This window comes from Gossypium raimondii, chromosome 7 (assembly GCF_025698545.1).
Source record: "Gossypium raimondii isolate GPD5lz chromosome 7, ASM2569854v1, whole genome shotgun sequence".
Lineage (NCBI taxonomy): Eukaryota > Viridiplantae > Streptophyta > Magnoliopsida > Malvales > Malvaceae > Gossypium > Gossypium raimondii.
Window position 1 is genome coordinate 27,108,812 of NC_068571.1, and position 9,844 is coordinate 27,118,655.

Here is a 9,844-nt window from a genome sequence, read left to right on the forward strand (position 1 = left end):
TACAAAATTTGTTGTCATAGTGGAAGAAGCTACAAGTGTTTGATTGACACTTTTCTAGGATATAGCCCCTCCAGCTAACAAGTAAATATAGTCTGATGTAGATTTCCTACTATCTTGCCACCTAGTGAAATCAGAATCAAAATACCCTACGACCACTAAATGATTTGATCTATTATAAGTGAGCATGTAATCTTTTGGTCTCTGAATATACCTCATAACCCTCTTTGTTGCTATCAAATGGTCTATACTAGGGTTGCTTAAATATCTGCTTAACATCCGAACAATGTATGCAATATCCGAAGGCGTACATACTTGAGCAAACATTAAACTCCCAAAAGTTGATGCATAGGGAATCTTTTGTATTTCCTAAATTTTAAGGTTACTTTTAAGGTATTGAGTAAGACTAAATTTGTCTCCTTTAGCGAAAGGGGTGTCACTTGGTCTACAACTTTGTATGCTAAACCTTTTGAGTATGTTATCAATATAGCTAGTTTGTGACAATCCTAGAATACCCCGATATCGATGTCAATGTATCTGAATTCCTAAAACAAAAGAGGCATCCTATAATACGTTGTTTGTGCAAGTGTACAAAGTCGTTATCAAGTAATAAGTAAGTAAAAGAGATATCGTCTCCACATGGACTGTGTATGTTAATCAATTAATTGTAAAATTAGAGTTCATAAGTTGGTGATAAAAACACAATATTTTGAGTGATGGATGTAAAGAATAATTAACTAGATGCAAGATGATCCCTAATGCAATTTCTCCTAAGTGTTATGATTAATTAGAATGTATGAGATGGGTTTAGCAGTAAAAACACAAACTTCAACAACAATAACATGCATAGGCTAGAATAATCACATTCATCAACTTAGTTCATTTTTATCATGCTTATTAGTGTTCGGAAAATATTCCATGGCAACTCAATCTTTCATGAGCTTGAAACCAAATTAAGTCTTTTCGGAATCTTTTACTTAGTAAAACATGCATACTACTATGACCATATTAAATTAAGGGTTTCCTAAAATTCATGTGAAGTAATAGGGACTGGGTCGGTTTGAAACAATTTAATCACATAAACCTAAAAGCTACGCAAGGTAATAGAGCTCAGCCAAGTTATTACGAACCTTAATTTATTCTGGGTCGGATATAAATTAAGCATGCACCTTCCAATTATTATGTCCATTAATCACCATCTGGGCCGGATTAAGCAATTAATTCTAATGCATTCAATCATATTTTAATGAATGAGATACATGCATGATTTTAATTGGACGCATGAACGGCCGAGGCACAAACACCATAAACATAATTTAAACGAACTTTATTTAATTGATGCAATCATTCTAGCTAAACAAAATTAAGCTACCATTGTTGATGACAAGATGACAAAGCACATTGCAAACATGATTAAACTCAAAGTAAACAAAGATAAGGAAGAATGAACTCTGATTCATTCAACAGTCTTGCAGAATTCGATTCAAGTGGGTTCCTCCAATCCTTGTGTTGCTCCTTCACAAATGACTCCTGAAAGTGGCCGGCCAAGAGAATATCTTCCCAAGGGTTTTGTTCGCTAAAGGATAAGAAAAGAATGGGGTTGCTATGCGTGAAAGAAAAAAAAGAAAATGAGAGAATGAGAAATGAAAGATGATTGTTGAATGAGGGATGAGTAAGGGATGTACGGATGATTTGAAATGGGGAATGGTAGTGGGTATTTATAGTGAAGGTTGGTGGATGAGTTTACTAAAAATAGTGTGAAAAATCCCCCATTTACTCCTTTGCTTGGCTGGACACATATCGTGCAAGGGAATGGATGTTAGTTGCTTGATTCAAGCATAAAATCATGCTTGAATAAAGCAAGGGTTAGACGGCTTCAAGGGAAAATCTTATGGGCTGATTTCTGATTCATTTGAAACTGTAAGGACCTCTAACAAATTTCCCAAAAACATATTTTTGGGCTGCTCACAAGTGTCATGCCGAATTGAGCTTGTTCTCCCTTGTTTAGATAGTTTGGTGACCCAATTGTTTACCAGACTTGTCCATCAATTGATTCATTTTCAATTGGATCAGAAACAACCTCTTCATGACCCATTTACATGTGTTTGTTGTCCATGTAGAGTGAATTTGGGTATGTCCATGTAATTTTATTTTTTAAATAAATTATGCATAATTTTCTTGGTCTAACTACATTAAATAAAGTCAAAACTAATATTTAGCAAAAAATAAATAAATTATGCATAAGTTTAATATAAAATTATATTTTCTTTAAATCATGTCCATTATTGAAATATAAACAAAATTCACTCAATTAGCGATCAAATACTCGAGATTAATATTATTTTTAAGTAAAAAAGGTGTTAGAAACTACTAAAAAAACCTATATAAATTAGAGTTTACACACCCCCAAACTTAATCCATTACTCGTCCCGAGTAATGCTCAGCAAAAATTTAGATAGAGCAATCCCGCAATAAGTTTAAATAAAATCATTAAGTAGAATCAACTTTTACACATAAACATGCATCAATAAAATCATGCTCACAAACCCTTTTTATTGATAAGTCTCTCATATGCGAACATTATTTCAAAATTTTATTCTAAGTGTGGAGAAAAATGCTAGCATAAGTCATAGAGTGCACACTATTCAAGATCATACATATCATTCACCATTCAATCAAAGTTTCCTTATCAATTAAACAAAACACTTACAAGGTCTAATTAGTGGTCCTCATATGTTGAACTTAGCAATTCCTCTCCACTAATGTACTCGACATAATCATCAAAATCAATAGATTTTTTATAACGTTGTAATGGGTCTAGGCTCAAGGTAGGGATAAAGAGAAGTGAATTTTTAGGTTAGTAATCTTGGCCCTAACTTTGCCTTGGATCAATTCGAGGCACATCCTCCCTACTAAAGGGTTTTAGCCCCCCAAACTTAATTTTGAAGGGTATGCCCAACAATATTTCTTAATATTTTAAGTATATATTTTGCTCTTTTTACTTTGAGAGATTTGAACACAGATTTCTCCCTCTTTTTTAACACACATAGACCATATACATCTTTTTGAATTTTTCCTCGATCTTTGCTTATCAAGACAAGTATAGTTAAGATAGGTGCAAAAATAGGATAAAACTTAAAAAGATGGTAATATGGCTTATGATGTAGGTGAATAACAATAAAATAGGCTTTAAAGGCTCAAACTAAAGTTTCAAGGATTAAATTCATATGGTAGGCTTGAAAGACTCAAATGATCCAAAAAAAATGGCTAAATCATGTTTAGATTCTTTTGCATCCTAGGATTTCGCCTCAAGAAAGTTATAAGTCAATTCTAAGGACTTAAACCTTCATGCATGTTTATTTCAAAGGAAGTTCAATTTTCATGGCAAAAGCCTACATAAGACTTAAGATCATACAAACATTCCATAACTCAAGATAACGTAAAAAAACTTAGATAAAATTAGAAATCATACTTGCATTTGAGCTAACTTATGAACAAAAATTTTCTCTAAACATCATTTTATTTCAGCAAACTTATGTGAAAGCATTGAAACATACCTAAGAAAAAAATTTTAAATTCAAGCTAATATTACCCTACCACCACTTTAAAAAGAAGCAATGCCCTCATTGTGTAAACAAAGTAATGAGTGAAAACTGAACACTAGGTAGGATAGCAAAAAAGAGAGGTGAGTCATGAAGACTGTTTAAGTACTAAGTCATTCACAACAATCTAATCCTAGACATGTTCATTCACATTACGACACTACTTTGGTTTTATTAAAAAAGAGGCATTGAGTTTATTTTATTCATGTTTGCAAGTTTTATTGTGTAAAAGCAAAATACTAACTATGAAAGAAATATAAATGCCTAACAATAAATAAATGCTAAGAAAAAAAAAATTCCCCCCTTTAATATTGTCATCCTCTACGACTTTTTCCTTTTCCCTTCTTTGTCGCACTTGATCGCACAATTTCCTCTTGCCATGTCTCGAAGATATGATGTGGAAACTCAGGAACAAAAGTGTTAGAGATATTTTTAAAAGTATTTCATATGGAATCATCTCGAATTTTTTCATATCTCCAATAAGCTTGTTGTTGGTTGTGCATGAATTTCCACATATCCATCATAATTGAAAATTCTAATTTCTTCATAGTGTTTGATGAAAAAGGCATTGGAATGGTCAACTTAGGATTAAAACTTGGCTCCACTAGTTCAGCAACATTAGGTTCCATCCTCGGTTCAAGGCTGTTTGGTTCATCTTCAGTTTCTACCTCTTTTGTGTCATTTATTGAGTTAGCTTCCAATTTAGATTTGGTTGATGACTCATTAGATTCTAGTTCGTTCGATTCATTTGGCTCAACTTGGTTTAATAATTCAATATTCTCCACTAATCTTTCTAGGTCATGTCTTGTTATGCAACCTTGAACATAACGATCATTCAGGTTTACTTTTGGATCTTACTTGGGCCATCAAGCAAAGTGAAGTAATCAATGATGGAAAGTAGGCACTTCCAGCCTTTTTTCAAGCATAATCTTGAATCTCCTTGAGAATAATTCTCCCAACATTGGTAGACCTTTTTTTCATAATTGCACACAACAAAAGCATTCACTCTATCGAGATGGTGGAACTATGTGAGATAGGAATGAAGCTATATCGAATAAAGTAGAACCATACCTTAGCAAATAGATTTAAATATTCCCTGCGACAAGAATGACTATCATAATTTCTTATAATCCATTGGAATCCTGGATTTGTAACCACATTAAGAACTTGTTGAAGAAAATCCCAATTGATATTTTTCATCATGGCAGAGTACTCATCTTCTTCAACATTAGGTAAATTAAACAAATCACTAATGGGCTTAGAAGTAAGGGGTACCTTCTTTTTGCGAACAATAACTTCATTAGCATCTGGCGTGGTCAAATTAGTATAAAACTCTAGCACTAATTCCTCTTCAAGCATTGATCGTGCATCACAAAATTGATTCCAATTCAAAGCATCAATTGTCTTTCAAATTGACAGTGGCATAACCATCTTGTCATTAATTTCAAATTTGAAACCTTTCTTCGGCATCATAGGCTGATTTTCGAAGATAGAATCAAGTCTTTCCTTTCCTTCCTCATCTTGAATCAGAATTAGATTTGCGACAGAATTTTTGGAAGATCTAGTTCTTTTGCGAGACATGGTAACTTTTTCTGAAAGAACAAGATAAATTTTGGCAAAGGAAGTAGAAATAATCGTCAATGTGAAAGACTGTGGAAGCGATAGAATTGTGACGGCGACGGCGTTCTGACAACGACAGATTTATAGTGGTAAAAGGGTTACTCCGACGAAGTTTTACTGCAGCGAAAGGAGAGACTTGCGACAAAAGGGAAAATTTAGGGAAAATTTTCAAGATTTGAGGCCGATGACTAAGAAAAGAAAGGTGGGTGGCTAGGGTTAAAGATAATTGCTTAAATGGTTGTGAAAATTTTGATAGTAGAGAGGGGTTTATATAGTAGTAGATTAGGGTAAAACTTAGCTAAAATTTAGCTACAAGAGGTTACTTGGGTGGTAAGCATAAAAGATGGTGGCAAAATTCTAGGGTTTTGGGAGATATATGAACGACAATTGATGGGTAATTTCCTCTTCTTTACTGTTCTAGGCCTCAAGCCCAACTGTAATTATTTGTTGTATTGAAAAAAATTAAACTAAAGTAAAAATAAACTGATTAGTACGTGGGCCAAATTGACCCTCTAATTAAACAAATAAACAACTAAAATTAAAATTTGCAAATGAGAATAAAAAATTAAAAAATTTGGATTACTTAGGAAATTTCTTCTCAGAAAATTACATCAACCTAATTCCTAGGAAAGGTTGGAGGGGTCACAAATAGTTCTGCTTAATTTCCAATCTCCTTAGACAGAATTAATTTAATGTACAAATTCAAGAAAAATAATTTCTAAGTATACTTATTAAAAATAAAAATATCAAAATTCAAGGGTCTATTAAATTTAACGAAGTTTCAACTCGCTCAATTTCACCATCCCAATAGTGTTTGAGACATTAACCATTAACTTTAAACGTACCTCTATTGTTGTTGTGCAATTCTACAGCTCCATACAGATAAACTTTATGAATAATAAATGGTCCAGCCCATCAAGACTTGAGCTTTCCAAGAAATAACCTTAGCCTCGAATTAAACAACAACACTTTTTGACCTTCTTTGAATTCCGAGGTTGTATACGATTGTCAAGCCATCTTTTACTCATTTCTTTGTACATCTTGGCAGTCTCGTATGAAAATAACCTCAACTCCTCATGCTCGTCAAGTTGTAACATAATTCTCTCACCCGCTTGCATAAGAACCAAATTTAATTGTTTCAAAGCCCAGTGAGCTTTATTCTCCAACTCAAGTGGCAAATGGCATGCCTTTCAAAAGACTAGCCGATAAGGAGTCATTCCTAACGGTGGCTTAAAAACAGTTCGATAGGCCCATAGAGTATCATTGAGCCTTTGAGACCAATCTTTTCTATTAGGTCGCACTACTTTCTCAAGGATACCTTTGATCTCATGATTTGCCCATTCAACTTGCCCATTTGACCATGGATGATAGACAGTGGCAATCTTGTGTTTCACATTGTACTGGTCCAGCAACCACTTACGCCATTTATTTACAAAGTGAGGTCCTTCATCGCTAATTATAGCTCTAGGAGTCCCAAACCGTGTAAACACATGCTTATGTAAGAATCACATGACAACCTTAGCATCATTTGTTAGGTATGCTTCAACTTTAACCCACTTGGATAAGTAATCCACAACTACTAGGATATATCTGTTACTGTAACGCGTAGGTTTGTGCAAGTGTACACAGTCGTTATCAAGTAATAAGTAAGTATCGAGTTATCGTCTCCACGGGGATTGTATTTTTGCTAAGTCACTTAATTTGTAAAATTATATTAACAATTTGGTAAATAAAAACACAATATAATTGAGAAGTGGTGATTAAAATATATTAAACTAAATGCAATGATCCCTAATGCAAATTATCCTAAGTATGCAAACTATATGAATGAAATAGATTTTAGTAAAATTAAACACAATTTGCAACAATTATAACATAAATAAACTAGGACAATTACTTTAATTAAACTCAATTAATTATCAACATGCTTAATAACATTCGAAAAAAAATTCCATGGCAACTCGATCTTTCATGAGTTTAGAAACCACATTAGGTCATTTTGGAATCCTTTACTTAGTAAATACGCATTTTACTGATCATTATTTACTAAGGGTTTCTTAGCATTCGTGTGAGGTAATAGGGACATGTCAGGTTTGAAACAATTTAATCACACGAATCTAAAAACTATGCAGATAACAGAGCTTGGTCAGAGTTGTTATGCAACCTACAATTTAATCGAGTCAGGTTTTAAATTGAGCATGAACATTTCAATTATGTGTCCATTAATCATTTTCTGGTCAGGATCGCTCAGTTAATTCAGGTGCATTTCAATCACGTATGAACGAAATACAAACTTGATTTTAATTGAAAACATGATCGATTGAGGCACAAACATTATAAGCATGAATCAAATAAATATTATTTAATCAAAACAATCATCCTAGCTTAAATAAAATTAAGCTATCATTGTTGTAAACAACAAAAAAGAACACATAGCAAACATCTTTATATTAAACTAAAGAAAAGGAAGATTAAACCCAATTCAGAGTGGTTGTCTCCCAAGACTCTGACTGACGAGGCTCATTCGTTCCTTTGCTTTGCTCCTTTGCTGATGGCTCTCCAAGGTGGCTGACCAAGGGTTCTTTAAGAGGCTTAATTGCTAAAATCTCTATGAAGAGATGATGCTAGGCGTGGGAATGGAAAAGGCTAAGAGAATTTGGAGAAATGATAGAATGATGCTTGAGGGATGATGAATGAAGGAATGAGAGGGTCTTATTTATCGGTGAGGAGAGGGGGATAGTTTACTAAACATAGGAGTTTTCATCTTTTGGAGAATCTTCCATTGGTGGCGGCCATAAATTAAGGAAGTTGAGCTGATTTTTCCTTGATTTTTGGTCAATTTGAGTGCCACAACAACCCAGGACTGAGACTCGATCAGATACAAATCTTCAGGTCAATCTCTAATTTCTTCAACTCTTCAAGGACCTTGTACAATTAAACCAAATAATGGTTTAAATAGATAGCCATGTGCAGCCGAATTTTGGGTTGACTTGGTCTCCAATTTGGACGGTTTTGTAATCAAGCAAAGCTATCAGACCTGTCCAAAATAAATCAACAAATTAGAGGACTAAAGAATTAAATTGATCCAAATTAATTAATTAATTAAAACCCAAATTATTAATGAAATATTTTAAAATGAGTTATTAAATATAATTTTATATTTTATTATTTAATTTAATCATGCATGGCCTACTTTATGTCTTAAAAAGTATAATATATTCAAATTAATATAAAATAAGTCATTTATTGCATGAAAACTATATAATAAAGCATAAAATCACATTTTAATAATTTCTATGTCCTAATTTCATATTTTCACATATTTCATTAATTTATTAAACAATTACTTAGTTTTAACAACGGATTTAAGTAAAAAGGTGATAAATTACATAGGAAAAATCCTATATATTTTTCCATTTACACACCCCCAAACTTAAATCATTGCTCCTCTCGAGTAATATTTATGCACAGCAAAAGGTCTTGCTAAGGCAAAATTGCTAAATGTGTAAGCAGCATCAATCTTTGTCCCATAATCATGCACTAATAATTTCATGCTTATCGATCTTCTTTATTAACAAGTAATTCATATGCAAACATTCCTTAAGATTATACTAAGCTTCAAAATATGCCAACATGAATCATAGTTTGCATGTATGTCACAGTCATAGATAACATTCTTCATTCAACATAATTTCCTATCAATCAAGCAAACAATAACAAGGCTTACTTATGATCTTCATATGTTGAACTTAGGACTTCCTCTCCACTAATGTAGATGACATAATCATCAAATCAATAGGTATTTTATAAGTTTATAATGGGGATTAGTTAAAGGTAGGGATTTTAAGAGATGGGACATTTTAGTTTTAAAAATCATAACCTTTAACTTTGTCCTGGTTTTCTCGTAATACAACCTTTTTCTTTAAGTGAACCTTTGGAGCACCCCTAAACTTATTTTGAACTCAAGCTCATACATTTTTCTTTTTGAAGACTAAGCGAACTTTTCTTCACTCTTTTTTTTTCTTAAGCATGAGCACATATATCTTTATGAAAATTTCCTCAAATGTTGATTCCCAAGACAACTTTAGTTCAGATAGGTGCACAAAATTAGGATAATTTTAAAAAGATGGTAACTGGCTTATAATGTAGGTTCATTGCAAAAACAGGCCTTTAAGCTCAAAATTATAGTTTCAAGGGTCCAATATCATAGGGTTGGCTTGAAAGGGCTCAAACGGTCCAAAGAAATAGTGCCTATATCATTTTAGATTTTTATGTTCCCTAGGATTTTGCCTCAAGAAAGTTACAAAGTCAATTCTAAAGATATAAACCTTCATGCATGTCTAATATCAAAAGAAACTAAGTTTTCATGGAAAACATTACTAAGGCTAAATCATACAAGCATTCCATTCTTCATGATAACATACTTTCACTTAGATAAAATCATCATTCATAATTGCATACAAACTATCTTAGTAACAAAAATATCTCTAAACATTCATTTATTAAAACATACTTATGAAAGAAATAATTGAAGCATACTTGAAAAAAATTTAAAATTTAGAGCAATTTATTTGCCTTACCCCCTTTAAAAAGAAGCAATGTCCACATTGCAAGAACAAGGCAAT